A 24,725-nucleotide genomic window follows, 5' to 3' on the forward strand; every position below is an offset into this window, starting at 1 on the left:
CACACCACTCCAAGTTTTTCTAGCAGCTCCCCAGACTTGCCGTTCTTAACTTCTTTGTTCAACTTTTGTTAACTGAGGCCGAGGGGAAACCCGCAATCGCCAAACTGCTCAGGGGGAACCCATCTCCGGCACGGCTCTGCCTGACAGGGTTGTGGAGCCTGCCCGGAGAGGGACGAGGGGGGAACGAGCGCCTTGGTAAGAGGCGTCGCCTCCACGCAGAGCGATGGGATCGGGCGAAGGCGGGTCAGGCCTGAGAGGAGAGCCGCGGGGACCGAGGACCGGGGGCCGAGGCCGAGGCCGGGGCCGGGGCCGGGGCCGGGGCCGGCCGCCGCCGCCGCCGCCGCCGCCGCCTGTGGGCCCGACCGCGGTCCCTCTCCTCAGGGGCGGGCTGGGGGCGGGGCGGGGCGGCGCGCGGCCGGCCCCGCTGCTGCGCGGCCGCTGCTGCGTGGGGAGGGCGCGGCGGAGCGGCGGGCGCCGAGCTTTAAATGAACATTACTATCGCTCGGGGAGGGCAGCGCCGGTGGCTCGGGCCGATTGGCAGCGGCGACTCTTCTTCTTCTTCTTCTTCCTCCTCCTCCGCCACGGCGGCAGGTAGGTGTCCGCGTTTGAACGCAAACTTCAGTCCTTCCTCGTGCTCGGTTCGCGGCCGCCGCGGCACCCTGAGGCGAGGCGAGGCGAGGCGAGGCGAGGCGAGGCGAGGCGAGGCGAGGCGGGCGGCGCTCTCCTGCCCCGCGGGGGGACACGGCGGTGCCCCGCGCCCTTGGGCGGGCTGCTGCCGGCCTGGCGGGACGCGGTCGCGGGGGGACGCGACCGCCCTCGGGGGAAGGAGGCTGAGGCGGCGGCGGCGGCGTCTGCTGGGAGGGCGGCGGAGCCCCGCGGGGAGAGGGGAGAGGGCCCCCGCGGAGGGGCCGGGGTCGGCCGCGGGAGCCGCTGAGGGGAATCGCCGGCGGGAGCCGCTGAGGTAAATCGCCCGGGAAACGGCCGCCGGCGGCCGCCTGTTGCCGTCGCACGGGTGGCGGCTGCGGGTGCCGAGGAGGGCGGCGGTGACACTCGGTTCCTTTCAAACGCACGGGCAGTCGCTGCTGAGAGGGAGCCGCTCAGCCTCCGCCTGTCCCTGCGCGCGTTCGCAAAGGCACGGTTGTCGCTAGAAACCGAGAAGAGAGCGGGGGTCTGCGTGACCTGCGGGGCGTCCCTCGGCTCGCCGGGGGAACGCCGAGCTCTCGGTTCAATGGAAATCCTAAACAGCCTCATCCTAATAAAAGTTATTTCCAGAAGGTGGAGTGTTTTATTTTCTTTCGTTTAATATTCAATGCGTTCCGATGCTCTGTTAGTCTGTAGCAGAGCCTGGATTTGAAAACACGAAGTGTCAGCCTAGTGCTCTGTTGCTGGCTTGTTGGTAATGGATTTAAAGATTTAGTTATCATTTCAGTTCCTGTATTACCTTTGCCCGGTTGCTTTAGAACTCGTTTAAACTGTATTTTCAACAGACATGAGTGAACTTTAAAGAAAATCAGGTCAGGCATAGATTCCGGGCATCAAACCCTTTTCAGGTCCCAGAAATAGCCACAGAAGTAGCGCGACCAATTCTTTTTTCATGCACAAAGCTTTTGATTTTTTATCTTTGTTGGAATTTCTGGCAGATACTGGAGCTTATCAACTAGATATTTTCAGCTTAGTTTATCGAAATAAACATGCTTCCTAAGCTTGCGTTCTCATGCAATTATACTGGTGTCCCCTCACTATGAGAGGTTTGCGTTTCTGAAAGAGATAGTAGTTCTTAAAATAATAAAGTCTGTTTAGCACAAGCTTTTTCTTCTTGCATTTTTAGGGTTTAGATCTATGAGAAGGTGAAAAGGAAGATGCCTGTTAGGGAACGTGCATATGAGCTGTTATGGGGTAAAAAAATGTACTTGGATATTAATAAAAAAGGTTCAGAGAGAATGTTTTCTTTCTAATATTCTGTACTCGAAACAATGGGGATCTTAAGTTATTGTATGTCTTATAAAGTCTTGAAACAAGAATTGACAAATATTTATCTTGCAGTAAATGGGTCAGATGATAACATCTTCCACTGGATCTCTTACTTCTGTATTGGACAGCTTTGGTTGCTAAGTAGCTGTGAATTTCTAATCCCAAAGTAAATGATGTCATAATGACATCATCACGTCCTTTCACTTGATTGATTCTCATAAGAGAACAGTAATGAGATTTGATATACATGTCCCATCTCTTTAATATTCTTCCTCTGCTTCAGGGGATTTCCTGACCTGCCTGGCAAATTCCAGTGAATCACACTGAGCTCTAGTAAAAAGACATTCCTTTTGGAGATGAGGTGGAACATTAAAGGGACAGTGGCTGATCCTTGTCGCTTCAAAATCTGAGGAACTTGGCAGCTTATGTTTTAAGTGTGGAGACCTAGATATGAAGGGCAGTGATTTAAAACTTGGAGTTAATAAATTCGTGTGCAGGTGCAAAAGTGACTTGAATTTCAGACACTCAACTTGAGCTGTTCAAATTGACTTTAGTTGGGGATCAAGTTACTTAATGTGTGTGAACCTAAATACTTCAGGTGGGGCAGGGGAAACAGAGAAAGCATAAGCTGGTATCTTCCTTCAGTTGCCAAAATAAATTTCAGTCCTAATGGTAAATGGATGAAATCGGTCAGAAATTGACATGTTAATACTGTGTTAAGAACCGACAGCTCAATATTATTTTTTCTTTTAACTAGGTAGCATAATTTAACCATTGATACTTTTGAAGCATTTTAATATCAACACTGGCATTGTACGGAACTCCTCGTAAGAGAGTTCTAAATCTTTAGAGTTTGTAGAATGTGTAAGAAATCACTGTTTTTTTGTTTCTTCTGAGGATAAAGGTACAAATGATGTCATTTGGTGATGATCAGGACGGACTGCTAGTTTTTGCAGTTTATTTTTATCATGTGTGTGTTCATATGAGCATGGGTCTGCATAAATTTTAGGCAGTTGTTTTCATGATAAATAGTAGTTTTGGGATCATGAGTTTCTTCATACCCAATGAGTCTGAAATATTCTAGACAGGGCTGTGTGCATTTTCTGTGCATAAATCTTACTACTTCATGTGCATGTGGAAAATGGAGAAATGAAGCAATTATCATGTCTGCTTTATTGAACATGTAGTTTCGTTTGGTAAAGTTAAAAGCTGAGTCTGTCTTATAATATTCAGAGGCTGCATACACCAATCTCGCTTGATTCATGAATGTCGTGGGTTGCTAAAACGCATTTCAAAAGTAAACAATGATTTGTTAGGATGAACGAGTTGGTGGTTAATGTATTTACTGAAGATACTGACTGCTGATGTGATGCTTCTATTATTGCTAAAGTACTGCAGCATTGATGGCACTATTAAGTATAACAGAGTAGTAATTGAGCATGAGGACTGGGAACAAGTAGGAAGGTGGTGGGGGAAGATGTTTTTGACTGTATCTTTGAGTCTATTCACCATGTAAGTGCAATTGAAGCTACAGATGCAAAAAGGAAGTTTCTAAATAATCTGTAAGAATTCTTCACTCATCATCCTATATGCAGTGACAAATTTCCACAAGCTTTAAATGCTTTCTGGGATGACTCAACTACGAACAAGTGATTTGGAAAAAAAATATTATCTCTGAAGAGAATCCTTGGTGACAGTTTCTTTTCAAGTTATCTTAGGATTTTCTGCTTACCATGATTTCTTCTAACTCGTGCTTGCCTTGAATGTTGGAAACAAAAAATGAATTTGGACTTGGGGATATATCTGTGCCTTTCAACTGCATGTTAGATGGTCATCTGTGACATTTGCATGGTTGTGCTTTTAGTATGGTGACACATTTGGTTACATAAAATGCAGAAAGCAGTGCACCTCAAAGCCTTTCTGAATGCTCGTAATGGAAGGTTGATGCTGCAGTCCTGACCTCTTTGAACAGGCGATGACAGCGCAGACGTGGCCAAATAGAGAAAGACAGTGAACACTTTCACAATCGTGACAGATCTCACTTAAAAGACAAGGTCAGTTCTTGCAGTGGCTCAGTAAAACAACGGACAAGGCAACGAAGTCTTTTGTTGTATGAATAGCAATAAGAAATGCAATCTTTAGATTTTTTGCTATCTACCACAAGACTAAGCTGCTTTCAGATCATGGGTGAATTATCTGGTTTCTGGCTTAAAAAACCCACAACTGATGTGCTTCAGAACTTCTAGCGACTGAGATATTTTGTTCCCTGCTTCCAGAAGCATGTCTTTTGACTGTCAGTGTGAGGATAGCCAGCGTTTAAGCCCCAACTTCTGCTTTTGTCTTAAGCTCTGTGTGAGAATAGAATGAAATACCAAGTGGATTATTGGATTTACTTTTTTTTTTTACTTAGATTTTCAAGGGGGAAATAATATCTATAAAATCTGAGACTTTCTCAGGCCACTTGTGTGAGCCTTTTATAAGGGCAACACCAGCGGTTGAATATTTGAAATGTGTTTTGTTCAGTCAGATTGGAAAGTAACCTGATAAGTAAATTCATCTACAACTGGATCTTCTTTATGCAGCTGGCAGATTTTTTTTTCATCAGTAAAGAGTGCTATTTACAGAATGCAGACAGGATTTGGTCCCTCATATACTAGGAAGTAAAATACTTTAAAAATATATTTTTGTATATATACTCTACCCTCCTTTCTGTTATGAAGGAATTTGAAGAAGGAAAGTCACACAGTGTAACACGAACAACAAATCCTTACTCTCCAAGAAACACTTTGGGTTTTTTTTATTTTTGCACAAATGTATTTTGCAATAATTTTAATTGTTCAAGATCTGGCCAACATGCAAGCTTGTGAACACAGAAGATGCTGACCACGTCCACAACAGAGCTGATGTAGTCTGCAAACCAAGGACAAAATGCTGCTGTCGGTTGCACTAGTGTAGCTGGAACAACATTAGCTTGAGAGGTCATGCTTTGGCTTTTCCCCAAGGAAACAGACCCAAACCATTTACATTAACATTCTGATATTTCCACATTGCTACACTGATCAGGCTTAAATGTGCAGAAAAATGCCACTCTTTTACAATAATTCTGCTTTGTATTGTGTTAATGACAGCTCTGTTACAAAAGAGCCCTGTGGGTTACTGGGAACCCACAAGGTATAACAGGTACAAGTCCTTTGACTTCAACTGTAATTGATGCAGTGCTTTCAGTAATCACTCTGGTGTCTCAGAAGTCCTGTGTTTGTCTTACTCTGTAGGAATTCAGATGTGCCACTGTTGTCTGTTTAAAAAAAAAAAAAAAGCAAAACCAAAATCAAACCCCCCCCCCCCAACACCCAGAAAAACCTAAAAGAAATAAAATAAAATCCAGATTTGGGCCTTGCACACTGGTAGCTAACATTATCTATTAGATATGAAAAGGCTTTCTATTTAAGACTTAAATTAAGCATGTTTAGGTATCAATAGTTCCAAAATCACTTTTCCACTCAAAATTGTTTCTGAAAAAATTCATCATCTAAAAATAGAAGTTAAGAATAATTGAGTGATTTGTTAAGCTGGAAATTTTTTATTTTATTCCAGTTTTGATCTTTATATTTTAAAAGATGTGATATGTTGTTAGCAAACTTAATGCTGATTTTAGTCTGAAGTGCTGTCTTAGAATAATTTTTGTGTGAATTGAATCTTTTCTGTGTAAAATAACGATTGTTTTAATGTTTAATAAGAATAATGTTATCATGAAAAGCATGCAGTGAAAAATCAGTACTTCTGATACCAATTGTATTCATATGCTTATCAAGCAATGCCTACACAGTTGAGGTTCGTTCTGTAACTTTACCAAATTGTATAACAAGACTAAAATCTAGGCCAGAAGAAAGGAAGAAAAAGTCACATCAGAGGTGAATAAATACATCACAAAATTTTCTTTTGAAAAATATATGCTTTCAGTTACTGATTAATGTATTCCTTTCAATACAAATTAAAAATTCATAAGTAAATTGTCTCAGTCTGATCTTGAATTGTGCTTGTGCAAGAAATTCTGGTTTGGGTTTTTTTTTTTTCCTCCCTCTGAGGTAAAATGGGTAGAACTAAGCTCAAGATGTAAACTGTTTTCCCAGAGAAGTTTGCTCAGGTTTTCATCACTTCTGAGCAGTGGGTGTTGGAGGGGCGGGGGAGATCTTGCACACTTTGTGCAATCACCTTTCTTCTGAAATGTGACTTACCCTCAAAGGTAAAGGGCACATACCACCAACTCTTCACCAGTCTGAACCCTAGAATTAGTTAATTTGGGGGTTCTGCGATACAGCTCAGGGGAATCGGTTTGCTTGTTGGTAGTTTTTTGTTTGGGTTTTCTCCTGGCTGAAATGTAGTGGAGATGCAGTCTGACAACTGATACAGTGCTCAAAGAGAAAATATTTTTCTCTATCAAGGTGATATTGCTGTTTAACAAATCTCTTAATTTCAGGCTATGACAACTGTTTTCCCGCTGTATGACTGTTTTCTCAGTGAAGCTGAGATGAAATGAGGCAGCTGTTTTAAAAACAAGTATCACAGGAATAAAACATGGCCTCCTGTTGTGGATACAACAAGGAGGGCACTGTTTAGTATTCTTCGCTTCCTCAATTGTTTTTAAAGGCTAATGAAAGCCTAAGGAGACACTCAGACAGTCATACTAGCACAAATCCCTATTATTGCTCTGATGATGAGCCTTGATGCTGGAAATTTTGCATGCTGCATCTTTGTTGACTTCTGTAAATGCTACAAATAGCAGGAAGGGATAGATAAAATGACACAGATGCTTTAATTATGATTTGATTACAGAGCAACCAGAGGAGTCTATTCTGAGGAATATGCAATTAGAGAAAATTCTGAGGACTATCTAACCTTCCGAAATTAAAATTAACTGGGATTATTTGAGCAGGGTTTTAACATTTCTGAAAGAATATAATTCCTCAAGGATCTTGCTGCTCTTGTGTAATAGATCCTCTCTAGCTTAGCAGATGGGTTTCAGGGTAACACAATGTCATCTTCTTCAGCTGCATCTACTGGTTTACTTCACGCAGCAGTCCCATCTTAGTATCTCTTGCGGGTCATGCACAGGAGGGCGATGCAGAACCTGTATTTGAAGTGGAAGTAAGCAGCCACCCCTGGGCTGAAGCACAAAAAAAAGGAAGAGCAGTTTAAGCATTCCTGGATCATCTCTCCATATCTTATCTGTGAAAACAGAGGTTTTTCAATCTCATGAGCAAGAAAATTAGAGTTGTGCAAACATGTTATGCAGGTTCCAAAGGGAAGGCGTAGATGGAAAATTCCATGCCTTTTTCCTCTTGCAAACTATTTAATAGCAGAAAGCTACATGGTTAAATATGTTAAGCCTCTTTGTGGGCTTACTTGAATTTAATTCCATTGATTTCACTAGCTGTCAAACATGAGCAGAATTCAGTATCTGTCCCAGAGTTGAAGAGCAACATGCTTTCAGCCTCAAATGTAAAGACACTTAAACCTTATGGAAGTTACATTCTCAAATAGTAATCATGCTTTCTTCACTTTCCTGAAATGAGTTCACCTATTTAGACAGGCAGCGTCAGCTTGGAGACTGATATCAGGCACAGAGTTGATAAAACAATGAGTTGCACCTGTTAGATGCACGAACAGCGAGGTGAGGGCACAAGCAGGTCAGGAGGCTTTCAGGTTGCAAACAGCACCATGTACACATAAAGGTGACAGTAGCTGTGAACAATGGTTTATTTGCTTTTCCTCAATGCTTAGCATGTCATTTACCAGCAGTGGAGGTTTATATCTTATTTTCTGTAGAACCTAATATTTAAATAGTTATCACTAATGCTTGAAAATCATTCTTCAAGTGTAGTGTCAGTTACTGTCCCTGAACTACCTCTGCCCAGCCTGAAAGAACAGGACCTGACAGCAGTCCTCCTGGGCTCCAGTTTGGGATGGAGTGTTCGCTTTGGAGCTGGAGCGTGGCAGCAGTGGAAGGGAGAAAGACTCCCACTTCAGTGAGCTTCACGCGCTGCTATTCCAGCTGTTCGTAGAGGCCATGTGAAACTGGGCTTCGTTGATCTTGATGCCTGGATGCTCTGTGAGTGGATAGGGGGTTGTGAGAGTGGCACCAGCTGGTTTCGTTCACCTCCCTGACGGGTCTGTTCTGAAGACTGACCTTGCTTTTGACCTTGCTTACCTTGAATAGCAACGGATACACCTGACCTGATACTGAATGAATGTGGCCAGCATAGCTGAGGATAGACAGTATTCAAGACACTTAAAGAATTACTGTTCTTTCTGAACAGGTACTGAGCAAAATTAAGCTTAAGTGTAGCTAAAGATCCACTGGATTCAGCAGCCTGTCAGTCTCCGTTGCCAATTGTAAGGGCATTTGCTAGTGTAGTGCCTTCTTTATTTATTTTAACGTCTTTTTAAGAGCCTTCGAACCCTCCAACTTCAAAGCATTTCTGTTCCTACTGACCCATGTGTATTTCACAGGGATAAAACCTCTAGCTAGCAACTTGGGGATGATTTGTCAAGGGTCGCTTTAATAAATTAGGTTATTTATTTTCTGCCTGAAATTCCCTGGTTGGTGACTAAGAGAAACTTTGTATTAAGCTGTGCAAAGCATAATGAGGTTGCTGTAATGCTTTGATGTGGAAATGCTTAAATGCTAAAAAAAAAAAGTGGTGTTATTGATAGAGAAAGCTTACTTAAAGTGTTTAGGGACAATTTATATAAACCAAATATAGATTATACTATAAAGATTATAGATTTTGATAATAGACCTTTAAAATTTTAATATTGGACATCATAAAAAGGTCAAAATAAAATTATTTTCTTGAATGGCTCTGCAGATAGTTACAAACTTAGTCCTTTTAAAAATAGAGATGTATTTGTTATCAATGATAGAGAAACTAATATTGCAATAGATGTACAGTAAGATTTTTTGTTTCTTCATATCTGTTACAAAGCCATTCTTCATCAACAAACTTACTGATCTGACTGTTAATTTTTCTGGAATTACAAGGCTATAGCGAATTTGAACTATGCTCGTCTCACTTAATGAAGATGGTTATATAAGAGTTGCTTCCCCTTAGCTGATCGAATTGTATTCCCCATGCCACTTCTTGCTTTCCATGTTGCTTCTAGATTAGCAAAACACAGTTTGCTGTATTTTCTTCTTTTCTTCTTGTATCTATTCTTGAGGCTTATTAGCACAAAGTAGCTCTGAGCCATGGCTTGGACACCAGAGATTCTGAAAGCCTCAAATAGCCGTGATAATGGAGTTGGATGAAGGATGCTGGTTGCCATGGGAACAGTGCATGTGCCACACAAGATAATGTAACTGCTGTAGTGCAGAGATCTGTGCTGCATATTGATTGCAAGATTTTTTGAATTTCTTATAAATTTTGTGCTTTGTGCTAGTGAGAGCAAGTGAGAGAAGCTTGTCAGCTGGACTAAATCCAGAGAGATCTTCCTAATCTGAAAAAAGTTGACTTTTGCAAGTGAGGGGAGAAGAAGGGGTCAGAACTACTTGAGAGTATTGCTAGGTTCACGGCCTTTCCTTCTTGAGCTGACAGTGTCCTAACAGTTGTGTTAAATTGGAGTTAATGATATATTGGAACGGGGGCACTATGGGTGAGTGCCCCGAGTTAAAAGTGACAATAGAAGGCCTTAGGAAACTGAACTTTTACCTATGTAATGTTTCATACGGTGGCTTGTCACCTGGACACTTGCACACTATCACAGTTCACCAGTGTACCTCTTCATTGCTGTTGTTGGTGTGCCACTGAAAAGTTCATTTTTGTTCCAGCTTGTCGAGGACAAATCTAATTAGTGGCATAGCTGTGTAAAATACTGTGATTAAGGAAGATCACACTCATTGACAGCCAAGAGGATGAGTGCAGTATTGGTCATTTCACCAAGCTGGCAGAATGTAAAACATGCAGGTTTTAATCTGGAGGAATTCTGTGTGAACAGGACTGCACTTCATTCTGGGTTTTTTTCTGAAGTTGGGCTTCTTTTTTCTTCAGATGTATGAAAATCACACCTTTTGGAGTGGCAACATCTACCAGGATAGCATAGTATTAGTGGGCTGCTAGAGTCGTCTGCAATCTTGCATAGAGATGAATGAGGCACGACTGGTTTTGCTATAATTCTGCAGCCTAAGTCTTCTGGGTCCTGGAATAACAACATAGAAACTCCAGTTATTGTCCCAATAGCCCAGATCCTCACTGGCATAATCCAGCAAAGGTCTCTCAGTGGTCTACCTGGTGAAGCACTGCTTCACCAAAGGTAAGCCCTGGCATGTGATCTCAACAGAGGCTCATACTCTGCTTCAGGATCCTGCTTCCTTGACTCAGATGAGGTTTCTAGGCCATGTTCGTTCCTCGGTGAAAGGCAGCTGGGTCCACTATTGCTCAGAATGATTGTGCAGGTGAGATAATGCAAATTAAAACTGTCTTTCTAATGGTATCCCCCTGGGAGGGATGATGCCAGAAACTCTTGCTTGCCTTCAGCAGGATTGCTGGCAATTAGCCACTTGTCCTCTCTCTAAAGGTAAAAGTTGCAACTTCCCCAGTGCTAATGTTACTGATCAAACCTGCTACTCCCCTCCTCCCAAGTTACATGTGGGGATACATACCCTTTAAACTTTTTCTTACATCTGCTTTCCCAAATTTTTCACCATGAGGAGTTTGTGTCAGGACACAAATTTCTGGCAACTATTAAAAAAAACCCCAACAACAAAAAAAGTGCTGTTGACACCTGAGACTTATGGGAAGGTCTCTGTTTTTTTGTTTTTATCTTTTCTTTTCTTTTTTTTTTTTTTAATCCCTGGAAAACCTCCTGTTAGAAAAGATCCTGTGTAATTATTGATTTTACAAGGTTTTTGGAGATGATGTATGTTGTTTCGTACCTACCTCGTGCTGTTTGAATCTCTGGGTGTTGTCTGAATCTACCTTAAAAGTATCAGAACTTTAGGAACTGTGAGTTAGTGAGGTTTTCTGTGTCTGCTCTAATAAGATACTTATCTTGAGGAAGAGATGGGTAACTTAAAATATATCTGAGGTATTACTTGTCAGAAATGTGTCTGAGAGGAAGTCTTTAGAAATGTTAGTCTATTGTGCCCTCTGGGCATTATTTGCAGCGTTGCTCATCAGTGTGGGTCATCTCAAATGTGGTGCTAAGATATCCATTCAGTTTGTTCTCGACTGCTGTTTCTGTTTTTTCTTGACTACTGTTCCTGGTTTTAGATCCTACCACCACATCCCAGCAGACTACCTAGTTTTATTGCCAATTCAAAAAATGGGTTGTACAGGATCAGCTTCTCTGGAGTTCTTCTGGGTTTTTTTTGTACAGCCAAGACAAACAGATATCATCAAAGATGCCCATTTATAACCAAGATGCCTGCTTTGTAATGTATAGACAGTTAAATTTTAGACCACTTAAACATAGTAAGGGACTAGTGGCGCTGCACTCTGGTATGTTTAATTAAAGCCATCAGTTTGTAATTTCTTTTGTAAATCTTTAACGTTTTCTGGGATTATGTAATAATTCGTGGGTGAAATCCTTAGTCTTTTTTGAAACTATATGTTGAATTTAGTAAGTGAATTAATTAGTGAACTTGGACATTAGACATTGCTGTACATATTAGTAAGCCTCCCCTGCCTGAGTGAAACCTGACTTGTGGTGTTAGTCACCCACCAGTTTGGCTGAGCCCTTCCTGCTGCACCTAGTTTGAGTAGTGCTTCTCGCCCCCTGCGGTCACTTTGTGTGCGGCTGTTATGCGAACGAAGACTGGGACCTTCTGCCAGGTGTTCAGGGATTAGCCGATTAGGTTTGCATCTGTGTGTGTATGTATACATATAAATACACACACATCACACTGTGTGTTTGTGTGTATGTATATGTGTGCATATACTCTATAGTTCTTATCTTTTCCTACTGTCAATTATGTTCCTGCTGTCATTTGACAATGTTTAAGATGATTGCTTGGATTAGAAAGTGCTTCAGTTAGGATAAATGTGAACAGACTGGAACTGAATGTCAGGTGTAACTTGTTTTGGCCTACGCTGTGCACCCAGCTGGAAATGGCTTGTCACCATAACAAGGTGGTAATATGGTTCTGAATGAATATGTAGCAGTGGCACAGTTACTGTTTGTTACTTCTTTGTCCTTGGACTACCTGGTACTGTCCTGGTACTGTCACGATTTTAAAGAAATACTCAGCTTTTAAGTATGGGCATATTTAGGAATATCTATAAATACATACAGCAGCGTGGCTCAAAGTGCCCATGAAGAACGCCAGTGAATATGCTTACTCTTTGTGGTGTTTTATGGTGTTGATGTCTATTGCATTGTCCCCAGGAATTTTCAATTTCAAAATGATGCTTAATTTGATAAAGGCAGGGACTGATTTTATAGTGCAGTATCTTTTCAACTTACATTTTTTCTGAACAAAGTAGAGTTTGAGGGGCCAGATAACAAACACACATGAAAGACAGGGAATCTGCTGCTGTCATTCTGTGGAAAACCACCTAGGTTACCAAACGTATCAACTTTCATGTTATCCCTTAGGTGACTTTTCTTGGTTGAACTCCGCTGAATATGAAAGCTGCTGCTGACTGCTAAGGTCTTGTGTAGCATCTAGTGCACAACATTCTGTAATTCTGCCTTGTTTACTGTACCAAAGCGGCAGGAATTGAGTGATTATAAAGTAACAATTAACACCCTGTAGCTGAATAGATTTTGGGAGCGTAAGTCTGATAAGAAATGCAGCTGCCACCCTCTCCCCTATCCTGCCAAAAACCCCAAAACCCACAAAAACTCTGGCATGTAAGATGGTTGCTGGATTGAATACAATAATGTTTCAATAATCAGCATGTGTAGTTGAGAAGGGAATGAGTATTTCTGAAGAAAACAGCAGGAAAGTGAGCCAAATGCTTACCTTGGAAAGGTCAGTGACTTGAATGGTTCAACAGTAATTTTTACTCATCATGAATCTGGCCCTGGCATCTAGGTTCCCTAAGGAGTAGAGGAAGGGCTTTGTTCATTTTTTTTTTAATACAAGCAAATAGAGACTGTCTATGGTTTAACATTCAGAACTCCCTTTTCAAGTGCTCATACCAGCCTTTAAGCAAAAGCAGCAATACCTGACAGTGCATAGATACATGTGGTAGAATTTAATCTTCATGGCTGGCTGAAAAAGGAGATTGATGGTTCTGCTTCACAGTGACACTCAGAGGACTGTAAGGAAGATTGTTTTCCCACATTTGCATTCAGCTACTCCAAGTATATCAATTTCCACTGAGCTTGAGGATGATTTTGATTTTACACAACAAGAGTTTCCAAGGAGGTGCTAGATTTACAAAAGCGGTTGCCAAGGGTCTCCAAGGGACTTGACAGATTTACAGACTGATGACATACTACTAGTGTAGTCTCAGTGGAAATTGGGTTTGATATAAATAATAAAGAATGGGAGGTGCTCAAGGACAATGTTCAAAAGCAATTTAGAGAGGCCATGGAACATTTTGATTTGTCTCAGTCTAATTCCTCCCACAAAGGGGAGTTGAACTGTGACTGGTGGAATTTATTTATTGTAGCTTTATACTTTTTTATATTGAAAATTGACCTTCAGCATTATATTCCACTTCTGTCTGTCTTTATGCAGATTACATAAAAATAAATGGGTAGTTTATGAAGGTAAAATATTCAGGGTGGGGAAGGTTTAAATGAAAATTATCAAAGAATGTTTTTTATTTTAAAAGACTATGTATATCTTAGCCAAAGCAGTTTAGTAATGGATAAATATGGGCTTGGAAAATGCTTAGATGGACCTTTGACAACCTTCACAAAAATCCTAGATTTTTTTTTTTAAGTCTATTTTAACCCCCCCCCCCCCCAACTTATTTGCTGATCATGTCTATACTAGCATTGACAGTATTAGAAGGGTGACCCTATTTAGTTTGTTCTTTTGTTCTTTACATAAGAACTTGCTGCCTTGTCTTCTGAGCAACACAAAAGCTATTTTATTTCTGAGGAACAAATGCTTTCTGAGTGAATCCTGTAAGATGCTGGTCTTCTTTCATGAGGTATTTTTTCCTTTTGCCACTATTTTTGAAATTGTAGAAAATTGCAACAGAATTGCACTGCAAGGGCAGAGCTGCTTATGTTGTGATTTGCTTCAAGTGGTTAAAGAAAAGAATTGCTGAGAGGTGCCTAGGATATGGTGGCTAAATATGTGAATGTCCATGTACCTGCTAGTTAGAAGCCATGTGTATTCTGGCTACAGAAGAATTCTTTTCATTTATAGATGTACTGATGTTAGAGGTGAGATGGAGGTGCAGGGGAATAATCTTCCTTCTTTAAAGGTTATATAGGTGTTGTCTTGAAATGCATTGTATTCAGGCTTCCTCAAAAGCTATTGCAAAAGCTTATTTTTTTGCCAGAACATATTGTGGGTTTTAATCACGTTCATGTATTTACAGTCAAGATTAGCTGCTTCCTTGCTCCATGCAGACAATCTAAAAATCACACTGGTAATGGGTAACACTGATAAACATATAGTAAACCAAACAAAAAAAGTGTGCAGATTTATGGGCTGTTTTCTTCCTAGAAGGTGACAGAGGTGTGCAGCTTGAGGACAGCTAACCTGTTAGCAAATGCACTCCTATTGTTGAAGCACAGAATGAGGGAAAACAGCTGTAATTGCACAAAGATATATCAGTTGTACTTCCCTTGTGGATAGAAAGACGTATAAATAATTAACACTACAAAGGAATGGCCACAATGAAAAGAGTCTAGCATTATCCTCTGGTGTCCTCTTTGGAAAGCAGATGAAAACTATCAAGACCCAACTCCCTGCCTGCCTTGCTGCACATAGGAGACTTTGGCAACAGTAGCAGAAGCAGTGCTGAGATGATTGCTACTTGGTGCTGCAAGAGTGGCTGCTCCCGCTCGGACCTTTTGGGATTAAAGAATGGCCAAGCAACGTAACTGTGGGCATTTTTTGTCCTTCATGCACCATTTTATTCTACTTGGTCTGCTGGTTTTTGGCTGGATGGTAACAAGCAGATCTGCTCTAAGTAATCTGGCTTTCCCCAGCAGGTGGGGGATTTGGCACTGGGCCCCTTGAAGACATTAGGTCTGAGAGAAGAGCTTGCAGCTGAAGAGCTTCGAATAGCAGCAGGTAACAGCCTCAAATTGCAGTACCTCAGACTTGTCACACTTTCTTGCTTCTGGATTAGGAGCGTAAGCAAGCAAAAAATTCTGAGGAATGCTGTAGCCATTTAAAAAAAAAAAAGCAAACAACAAAACCCCTAAGAATTGTTGTTTAAGAACAAACATTGGGTTGGAATGAAGAACACAAGTGATTGTTACACTTAGGCTCACACACATGCCAGATGCTATCTTGTGCCTGAAAGCAAAAAGTATGGCTGTCTCCAGATAGTTTCTATGTGAAACCTGTTGTAAGCCTATCTCAGCATAATCATTGATAATATAAGTATAGCAGAATGTATGGTAACCATGTAAATCTTTTTACACCAGCCATTCTCTGTTGAAGTACATGAATACAGTGTTGATGAATAAAACTATCTGTAGATTCACTGCATTCACTTGTCTGTTCGACTGGGCTGGGCTAGTTAAGGTCACACTGCTTTGTTTATTATTTTTTTTAAGGCATTTGCTGTGTTTGTGTGTGAAGTAAATGTGTAGTTGTTTATCTTCTGTCAGTGTTTGTAAACAAGATTTATTCTGTGGTCCTAGCTAGGAATGTTAGCTGTACAGCAGTTTTTCTCCATTGTGCTCCTACCTTCAAGATGGAGGATTTACGCACAGCTGCTAGAAATGAGTCTTGCTTTTCCAGCAGGAAGCTCTTGTAGTGGAGATCAGGGAGCTGGAAGAGAGGTTGGAAGTTTAAATGAGAAAGCCCAGGGATCTTTGCAGAAAGCCATAGCTCCACTGACCTTGATACGCTTACAGTAGTGGACAATGCAGTTCTGTGTATATAGACATGGTTATGGGGAGCATAAAATGTTGACTGGATGACAGCTGGGCTGCTGTGACATTTTGCAGGGGAGAGTCCTTATTTTCACCAGGAAAGCTGAATTGGTTATTGTTCTGTCTGCAGGATGGGTATCATCACAAATGACTGCTGCTTCCATTTATTTTTTTTGTAGGATTAATTCAGTCCCACCTACTTAATGTCACTGTTGCTTCCATGAAATATTTCCAGTTCTAGAACAGCAAACTAAATTAATCTCCATTCAATTTAAAACAAGGCCCTATATTTCATTTGAATAATGATGACAGCTTTCTTAAAATCAGAGGTCAAATTCCATCACTGGTTGGATGTGCAGAGGAATCTGAAATACATAATATACCATTGAATGAGTTGTGTTTGAGGATGTCTAAACTGTCTTGCAAATAAACGTCTCCAACATAATAGTTTATTTCTAGGGATCTTTATTTAGCAGGAGCATGAGTTATCTCTGCCATGTAGCAGACAAGATTCACAGTTTTCATGAAAGATCTACTACTACAGGAATAAAGACTTCCTTTGTTTACGGGGAGAGAAGCACCCTTGAGGCTGTTGTTTATAGCTGCTGACATGTGATAGAACACAAACATGCCTTTGCTGGTGGAATCTCAGATTGGCATCTTTACAGGGAGGGGGAATCTTCAAGGGTAGCTTAAAGCTGACACTTTGTCATCTTGCAGTGATAAGCCCTTGAAAGAGCTGTATGCACTGGAGTATGTTATGCATAATAAGAATTGAATACTGGAAGAGTTAGAAATGGTAGTTTGTATTCGGTAGCTGAATTATGCAAGGTATGGTGTGCTGTCTTGTGCGGAACATTCTCATTTAATGGGAATTTCTTTGCTAATAAAAGGCTTCAAGATTTGGTCCAATGGATCTTAAAAATGGCAGTGCTATTTGTGGATATGATTGGCAGATGTAATCCCTTTCCTGCTCTCATCTACATCTTTCCTTTCCTAATCTTTGCCAGCCATTAGACCAAAACATAATTAAATCTAGTATTTCAGAATGAAAGTAGACATTAATCATTCAGGGTACTTTTTTCTTTTTCTTTTTCTTAGAAGTTTAAGAAGGATAGACACCTTAATCCCACTGAAGTGCACACATAGGTATTTTTGGCTCCTTTGAAAAATTCAGCCACATTATTCAATATAATCCAGTGGTGATCTTTTATCAACACTTTCTTAATGACATATAAATCTTTGACATTCCCACTGCAAATATTGTGAATTAATTGGAAACGTCATATATTGTTTAAAAAATAATGCTACCATAGTTATTTTTTCTTATGTATTAGTTGTAAGAAATAGGCAAGTTTTACTCTTTTCTCTCTCTTTAATCTTGACACTTAATACCCACAAATGCTTCCATAGTGTAAGAGAAACCAACTTCCCTCAGTTTCCCCTTATCTTTCATTGAGGTAAGTGATGACTTGCTGATAGTCATTGCACAAGCTTTCTTTTTCTGGACAAACCCGAAAAAACAGATCAGACTATAAAAATGTACAAAGTAGCATTGGCCCTTCTCAAGCATTACAAGCAAGTGAATATTTTGCTGCCTTAAACAATGTACAAGGCTTGCCCTGAATGTAGTTATCCCCTAAGTTTATTATGAGAGTTTGATACATGTGCTGCTGTGTCCCTTTAAACAGCTAGCCATTGGTCATATGCTTTGAAGATAGGAATGGTGGAAGTCTAAAACTGGTGATATCTTTAATGTAGCTTATCTTCTACTGGTTGGAGGTACTTCAGTGAGCATTTACGCACATAGGAAACAATATATGGAGTTTATTTGGCCTATTATTTAAAAAAAAGGGCAGGAGAATTTATTCTGCCTTCCTTGTTGGAAAGCTTTATCCACAGCAGCTATCTTAGTATAAACAATTAAGCAAGAGAAGCTGCAATCCGGGGGCCTGACACTTCCTTCTTCTCCCAGGCTCTCCAAGCAGTGTGCCACCATTAGAGGTGTGGTGGGCATCATGAAAACTCATAGTACACAATCATAGAAAATTCAGATTGGGAAGAACCTCTGGAGGTCGTCAGGTCCATGCATGTGCACTGTGTGAGCTGATTTTGTCATTTGTCTACCTTTGAATGGCTTATAGAAAATTTTTAACAAATCAAGAAACTATATGCATGTCACTCAGGTTGCTCACTTTCCCTTCTTCTTCCAAGTTGATCATTGAAAGCAAATTTTTGTAGCTATAAGGAGGTGAATATTTGTTTCCTTACTGCTATAACTGCATAGCATGGTGTGCTGTTTGTTTGTTTAGGCTTGTTAAAATTTGCTCCATTTAGCCAAATGCCCTTTTCCTTCAAAGCAGCACAAGCTCCCAGTGGAAGCTGAGGATATTCACCGCTTAACAGAACCAAGACTTCCGTTTGCAGAATCCCTGCAGTCTGGCAGTATATTTGGAGTAAGTCCATTATGACTGCTTTGGGTTGGCTAGACCTAAATCAGAGGAGAGAACACTTCACTATATGCTATGCAGATAAAGAGCTACTATTTGTCTGTGAAGAAATCTAGCTTGTTTTGACACTTGTTATTTTATTACATTCAAAGGGGTATACATTTAACTTCTGTGCATTATTCTTTAGGAGTCCCCATTTCCTAGTTAATACCTGGAAGATACAGCTTCAGAGGAGCCAGGATATATTGTTCATATTCAGTATTGTGCAATACAGACAGATTTCTTTTCTTGTGGAGAGAAGATGCAAAGAATTGCTTATTGTCTAATAGGCAGAAACAGATTTTTTGCCTTTTTTTTTCTTTAGGAAAGCAAATGCATTTTAGAAAGGAGGTGATTAGTAAATAATAAAAAAAGGTTTAGGAATATAAATCATAGCTTTATTATTTCAATCCAGTTTTATGGTATTGGGTTCTGGGAAAAATAGAAGAACTTACTGTGTGCGTATGTTGGTATGAACAGGTGCAGCAATTGCTTTTGAAATGAGTCCAAGCAAGTAACATTAAGTCCTCATTTTACACCTCACCGAATGCTGTGCAAAGAGCAGAACTTCCCAGCAGCATAAGCAGATATAATTCCATTGATAGCTTTGGCGCTGAGCCTATTCACTTAAATCAGTGAAGTAGTATCTGCTCATGCCTCAGTAAACAAAACCTATTATATTATATAGGTCAGTATTTGTTTTGGGACAGTTCTCAGTCTTTTGAATGCTTTCCCTCCCAAGGTTAACTCTGTATTCCCAAAAAGAGCTTGTATTTCTTCAGCCTCCTGTTCCTGAGGCTGGAAGAATTGTGGGACCAATATTGTCTTCCTTCAGCTGAAACTTTTGAGACCTGTATAATGGGAACAGTATTTTACTTCCAAACTTTTGGAGTTTCAGTCAAGCTCTTGGTGTGAGGAGGAGGGCCTACAAGATGGATAGATGAATGCACTTGCAGGAGTGAAGCCTGAGGGACAGTTTTAGCTCCTTAGAAATACTGTGACTCTGTAGGACCACAGTGTTCCCAGCTTGAAATCTAGAAACAAAGTGGTTAGGGAACTTCCTAAAGCCAAATGCTACTATCGTGAAATGCAGACAGCTTTGCTTCTGTCTTAGTAAATGAATGAGAGTCACTGGAATATTGTCAGTGTAGTTACCTTTAATTAGTAATTTAAAAAAGCATCAATATTGAGGTCTACAAACTCATTGCTTGTGGGGTAGAGTGGTGGTTTGGTCACAAAGTTCTAATAGTCTCTTGTGAATGAAGAGCTGCCTTGGAATTCTTTGTGGAAGGTAAGGAGGTATTCTGCCTGCTGTCTACTTCTTCCTGTCCTTCTCCTGCCATCCAGGTACCAGGGACAGTGGAGGGAATGGAAGAGATTTTTCTGCTGTATTCCTGATTCCTGTAGCTATTACCTAGGAGCTCTGCAATGAGGGATGTGTTGCTGGTCAGTGGTCTTGCATTAGGCTCAGCCTTTTGTTCAGAAATGTTGGTATGGAATATTATCCTTGTTTTGTTTTATTTTAAAATTCATTGAAGTAAGATCATCTTTTGAATATTTGTTAGTTTTCCTAGTCACAGAAACCAGAGAAGTTAAGTGCTTACTAGGTTTTTCTCACTCAGTTACTGTGAAGCCTTGAGCCAGCCATTAAGATCTCTGCTTTTTTTTTTTTTTATTGAAGCATTTGTAGTGAGGCAAAAAAGGGTGTTTAGCCCTCCCCAGTAAATGGAGCCATCTCCTACCTTGCAGGTCTCTATTGGAACCATGCCTCTTTGCTTTCATGAACGCTTTCCTCCTCATATCGCCACAGCATAGATAGAAATTTGAGAGAAGCAGCAGAGCTATGTTTGGCTTGCTCATGAACAAGAGAAGGTTTAAGCAATTTGTATGCAGACCCAAGTAAAACAAATACAGAACAGCCCTCAGCTAATATTATTTTCAGCTATACCACACAAGTAATATAGCTGTGAAGAGGAAAAACTGAGGGAGGCTAAAGGACTGTACTTGCCTTTTTTTCAATGGGGTCTTGCTCAAGTACACACCTTTTTCATTGCTGTGGTCTGACAGCTAATAATAAAGAGGAAGTAAGGCTGAGGGACATTGTGACATCTCTAACCTATCTTAGAAGACACATAGTAGAGATGACCATCCAGCCCACATCTCCTGACATTCAATCTTACTGGCCAGAGCTACTTTGCCTTGTATATGGCCCTGATTCAGCTGTGTTAAACTTTTTGGGTGTTACCTTCGTTTCAAGCATGTGCTTAAATCTCACTAGCTTAAAGCAAATCTTATCCATTTTAGTAAAAAAAAATAAAAAAAAAATGCAGAACTAGATTTAACGAGGGAAAATATGTAATTCTATCAAATATTGATTTAAGTTATGAAAAATACTGTATTTTGTCTGTGCCATCACTGCTGTATGTATTTAATAAAAAGAAAAGTAATGCTCAGTGCTCTGCTACAGAAAGTTGTGTTCTCTTAGAGCTTGAGAAGGCAGCAGTTATTTGCTTCACATTTGGAAGGTGACATTCCCAGCTAGATGGCCTAGAAAATTGTTTTCAAAAAGTAAGAAAAATTAGTTCAGGAGGGCTATTGAACATCCAGCACTCTCCTTTGCAACAAATTGCTGAGTACCTGGCAATACATGACACTATGACAAGTGTTCAGCCTGGGGGGTGGTGACAAGTGATGAGCTATTCAGAACAACTCTTCCCTTTGAGATCTCAGGTGAGGTTGCAGAGCTGCCACTACAAAATTCACGTATTTGGGGCTTTTTTGGAAATTGATAAACTGAGCAAGGATGTTCCATTGACATAAAATAAACATGCTACCTCATAATACTGCTGTCTTTGTTTTTCTTTTTTTTTAAAGAAGTGCTTTTCATAGCATGTTGTAATCATTTCCAAATTGTTTGAAGTTAGTGGACCGACCCTGAGACATAATCCAAGGATAGAAAGATGTTTATGTCATTTGGGGAGCTTTTTGTAGCAGTTTTCATGTGTGTCAGTTCCTTTTTTTTCTTTTCCTAAAGGAAGCTGGTTTTGTAATTGGCTTTTGCAGATCAATTTTTTTGTTTTACTTTTGCTCTTAAATATGACAATGTGTCTTATGAAAACAGTGCAAAGGGAAATGATGCCAAATTCATTATTCCAAAATGCGTAGGACTTTTTCTTCCCTTTAGATTTGTTTGTCAGGAGCTAGTATTTGGTACTATTACCCATATGGCTGTGGGACTTTCTTTTCAGCTAAGGGTTGGAAACTTTTAAATGGGGGGGTAACTAAACACTACCAAGTTGCTGCTGTAGGCTGAGGGAAATGAGCTTTAATGTGTCATTGGTATTCTGTCTGGGTTTCTGACTAGCATTTCAAAGAGAAATTGTCCTCAAGAGATTTAGTCCTGTGATTTCTATTGAGTCCAGCTATTGTGATGGGATTCTGGGAGCTGAAAAAGAGCATAAAAATACCTGTAGAGCAGATACATGAGAAATAAGGCTTATAATTATGTTGCTCATTATTAAGTTTGTTTTTAACAGCTTCCTGGAACGTGGGATATGCCACCAGCCACATCTGGGGTAGAATTCATCAGCTGTTTGTTAGAAAATAAGAACTACAGATACACAGAATGCAATTACCAAAGCTGAAATTTTGCCAAGACTCTGGATTTACTTTTCAAAAAATGCCAAGGCATTTTTCACGGTCACAGATTATGACGCTTACCTTTTGGATGGGATGCAACGATAGGCTTATTGTGAAGAATATGGTTGCAGAAATAATTTGCCTAGCATATAAACAGCATCTGCATGTGGTAGTATTCCTCAAGAGAAGAGAGAGAGACAGCTGAGCTGCTAAGCAGTACAGATAAATTGTATCTGAAACGAAAAAGTATTGGTTACAGGAGGATATAGGTAATTGGTACCGTATGTTGTTCCAAGCTTCTTTCTTCAACTGAGCAGTCATGTATTACAGAGCAAATAACTGAAACTGCTTCAGACTCATCTGTAAGTTATTTTGCATGCTCAATGATAGCCTTGAGTTCTTTGGGACTGGGAAGGCCTTCATCCAGAAAATCTTGATTGTTCACTTTCTCAGAACCAGTGGCATTAACTAAGCTAGAGAAATGACCAACTCCACTCGTGAGGCTGTTAAGCATCACGAAGCAAGCAATACTTTGAATGTTTATATCAAATACCTATATAATATTTAGTAGGTGGTAACTGTAAGGGAAGATCATGATGGAAAAAGGAGTTTCCTTCAGTTCTACAGGAATGTATGCTACTCCACGTTTTCTGTAAAGAAAAGGGTATGAAATGGGGTAAAAGGCAAAAATTGAGGAATGCTTGAAGAAGCACAGGAGAGTGTGTAGTGCATAAGGGATGGACTGTTAAGCTATGCTACAAAGAACAGATCTTTTCCAGAAAGTTTAGTCAAGAATAAAGTGCTTTTTACCAGTAGGTAGGGAATGCTCAAATATGGATGAGTATTCAGATTTTTATATGTAAATTTGACCTCTGGCTTTCTGAAGGCCAATGGAACAAGGATTTTGGAAACCCCAAAAGGCACATCAATAGTGAACAGTATCCAAATGACATTTCAAACACTAAGTACAGTTATTCACCCTTCTCCGATATCCCATCTGGCATTGTTCTGTCTGTCTAGGTAATTTACTGGAGTCTTGTCATAAGACAGTGTATTTATCCTCATCACAGACTTATTTCACTTACCTAAGATTTCCAATTTGGATGAGTGAAGAAATATTGCTGCGGCATAATTCTCCACTGTCTAAGACGTAAGCTTTCAAAATCTCAATGTGCTCCCCTGGATCAGTTAGGGTGGTATCCAGGACCTCACTTATAAATCAGTTCTTGACCCCATGCCTTATCATTAAAAGCCAAAAATCATCTATCTTCAGGATTTGAAAACTGATAGTCTGTGGTATAGTAGAAGGTCCATCTTGCTAATTCTGGCACCTGTTTACCTCTAATCTTGTCAAAATACTTGTTAAAATTCTTTGATGGTCCATTGCACATGAACTCCTAAATTACTTTTGTTCCCTTTCCATAATTCTTTGTTGTAGTTTTCTCATCACTGCTTCTTGTAAATTTTCCCACTTGGCATGGCATCTTAAAATGAGCATGTTCTTAGGTTTGACAAGGGGCTGACATGATCCTTCCAGCCTGCGGACAGCACAACCTGTGTGTGAGCTGTCTGGTGATAAGTAGTTGTTTCTGTTCCATTACCTACTACCACACTCAGACATACCTCCTCTTTGTCTGCAGATCTTCCCAAATCTAGCAAGAAACATGGACAAGCTAGCACCTTTTGAACAGAACCAACAAGTGAATAAGTATATGCAGGCACTGGGAATTCAGAAACTATGGGATTTCCTACACCAGAACCACCAGCTCTTACTTACTGTAGCATATCGTCATTTCTGGCTGCTGCTGTGGTTGTCCTATCGAAACATGGAGAGGATGTCTGTATGGATATATACTCTGCCTCTTAGCATTGCTGTTGCTTACTTTTTTTCCATCGCTTCAGGATTCCCAACAAGCAAGGGGGGTGAAGATTGCAATCCCAGCTGTCCCAAGAAGGAGTTAATCTCCTACTGTGATGTGTTTCAGAAGTATGAAGTGGAAGAAGGGAAGAATAGGAGCTGAGCTGAGTTTCAGAAATGCTTGTTCTTTAAAATTTATCAACAATGTAGGGTTTTTCTGTTGTGGTCATTTGTTGGGGGGGGCTTGCCCCCTTTTCCTCCCCCAGTACTGCAGACTGTTGAAACATGACTGCCTGTGGGAGTCTTTTCATACTTGGTTCCTGCTTTATATTGTTACAATTACTATGATTTCTACTGGGGTCTGTAATGTCTCAGATAGGTCAAGCATGTGAATGGAAACTTTGCCTAGGAGCGTTCAAAGTGTGTCTGGCAATAGCCTTTCCGTCATAAATAATGAACATTTGCGATGATAAAGTTTGAAGAAAGTGGGTGGTGGGGTTTGGATTGGGGGTGGAGAGGGGTGTGTGTGTTTGTTTTTTCCTTTGCTGCTTCTTCAGAGAACTGCACTCCCTAGATGGAAGATATAACGGCTGTATGAATTGCTATTTAATCAGGGATGCTAATTAAGTCTTAGCCCTTTAATGCTTTCATGGGAGAGCTGTATATGATTTGTAGTGGCTGGAATTGCAATTGCAGGCAATTAAGCTGCTCTTTGCTTGGTAGGACCTGAAAGTGTAGCTTTATGGGGATAT

General features: G+C 40.4%; 1 protein-coding gene across 1 annotated transcript in view; it reads left to right on the top strand.

Moving 5' to 3' along the window:
- Positions 1-473: 473 nt before the first annotated feature.
- The window catches only part of SLC6A1 (solute carrier family 6 member 1), a 63,395-nt gene continuing 39,143 nt past the window's right edge, over positions 474-24,725 (top strand). The window contains exon 1 of the mRNA XM_075052858.1: positions 474-591. The gene's annotated coding sequence lies outside the window, so the exon portion shown is untranslated. The remainder of the gene's footprint in view (positions 592-24,725) is intronic.

This window comes from Buteo buteo, chromosome 21 (assembly GCF_964188355.1).
Source record: "Buteo buteo chromosome 21, bButBut1.hap1.1, whole genome shotgun sequence".
In the NCBI taxonomy this organism is placed as follows: domain Eukaryota; kingdom Metazoa; phylum Chordata; class Aves; order Accipitriformes; family Accipitridae; genus Buteo; species Buteo buteo.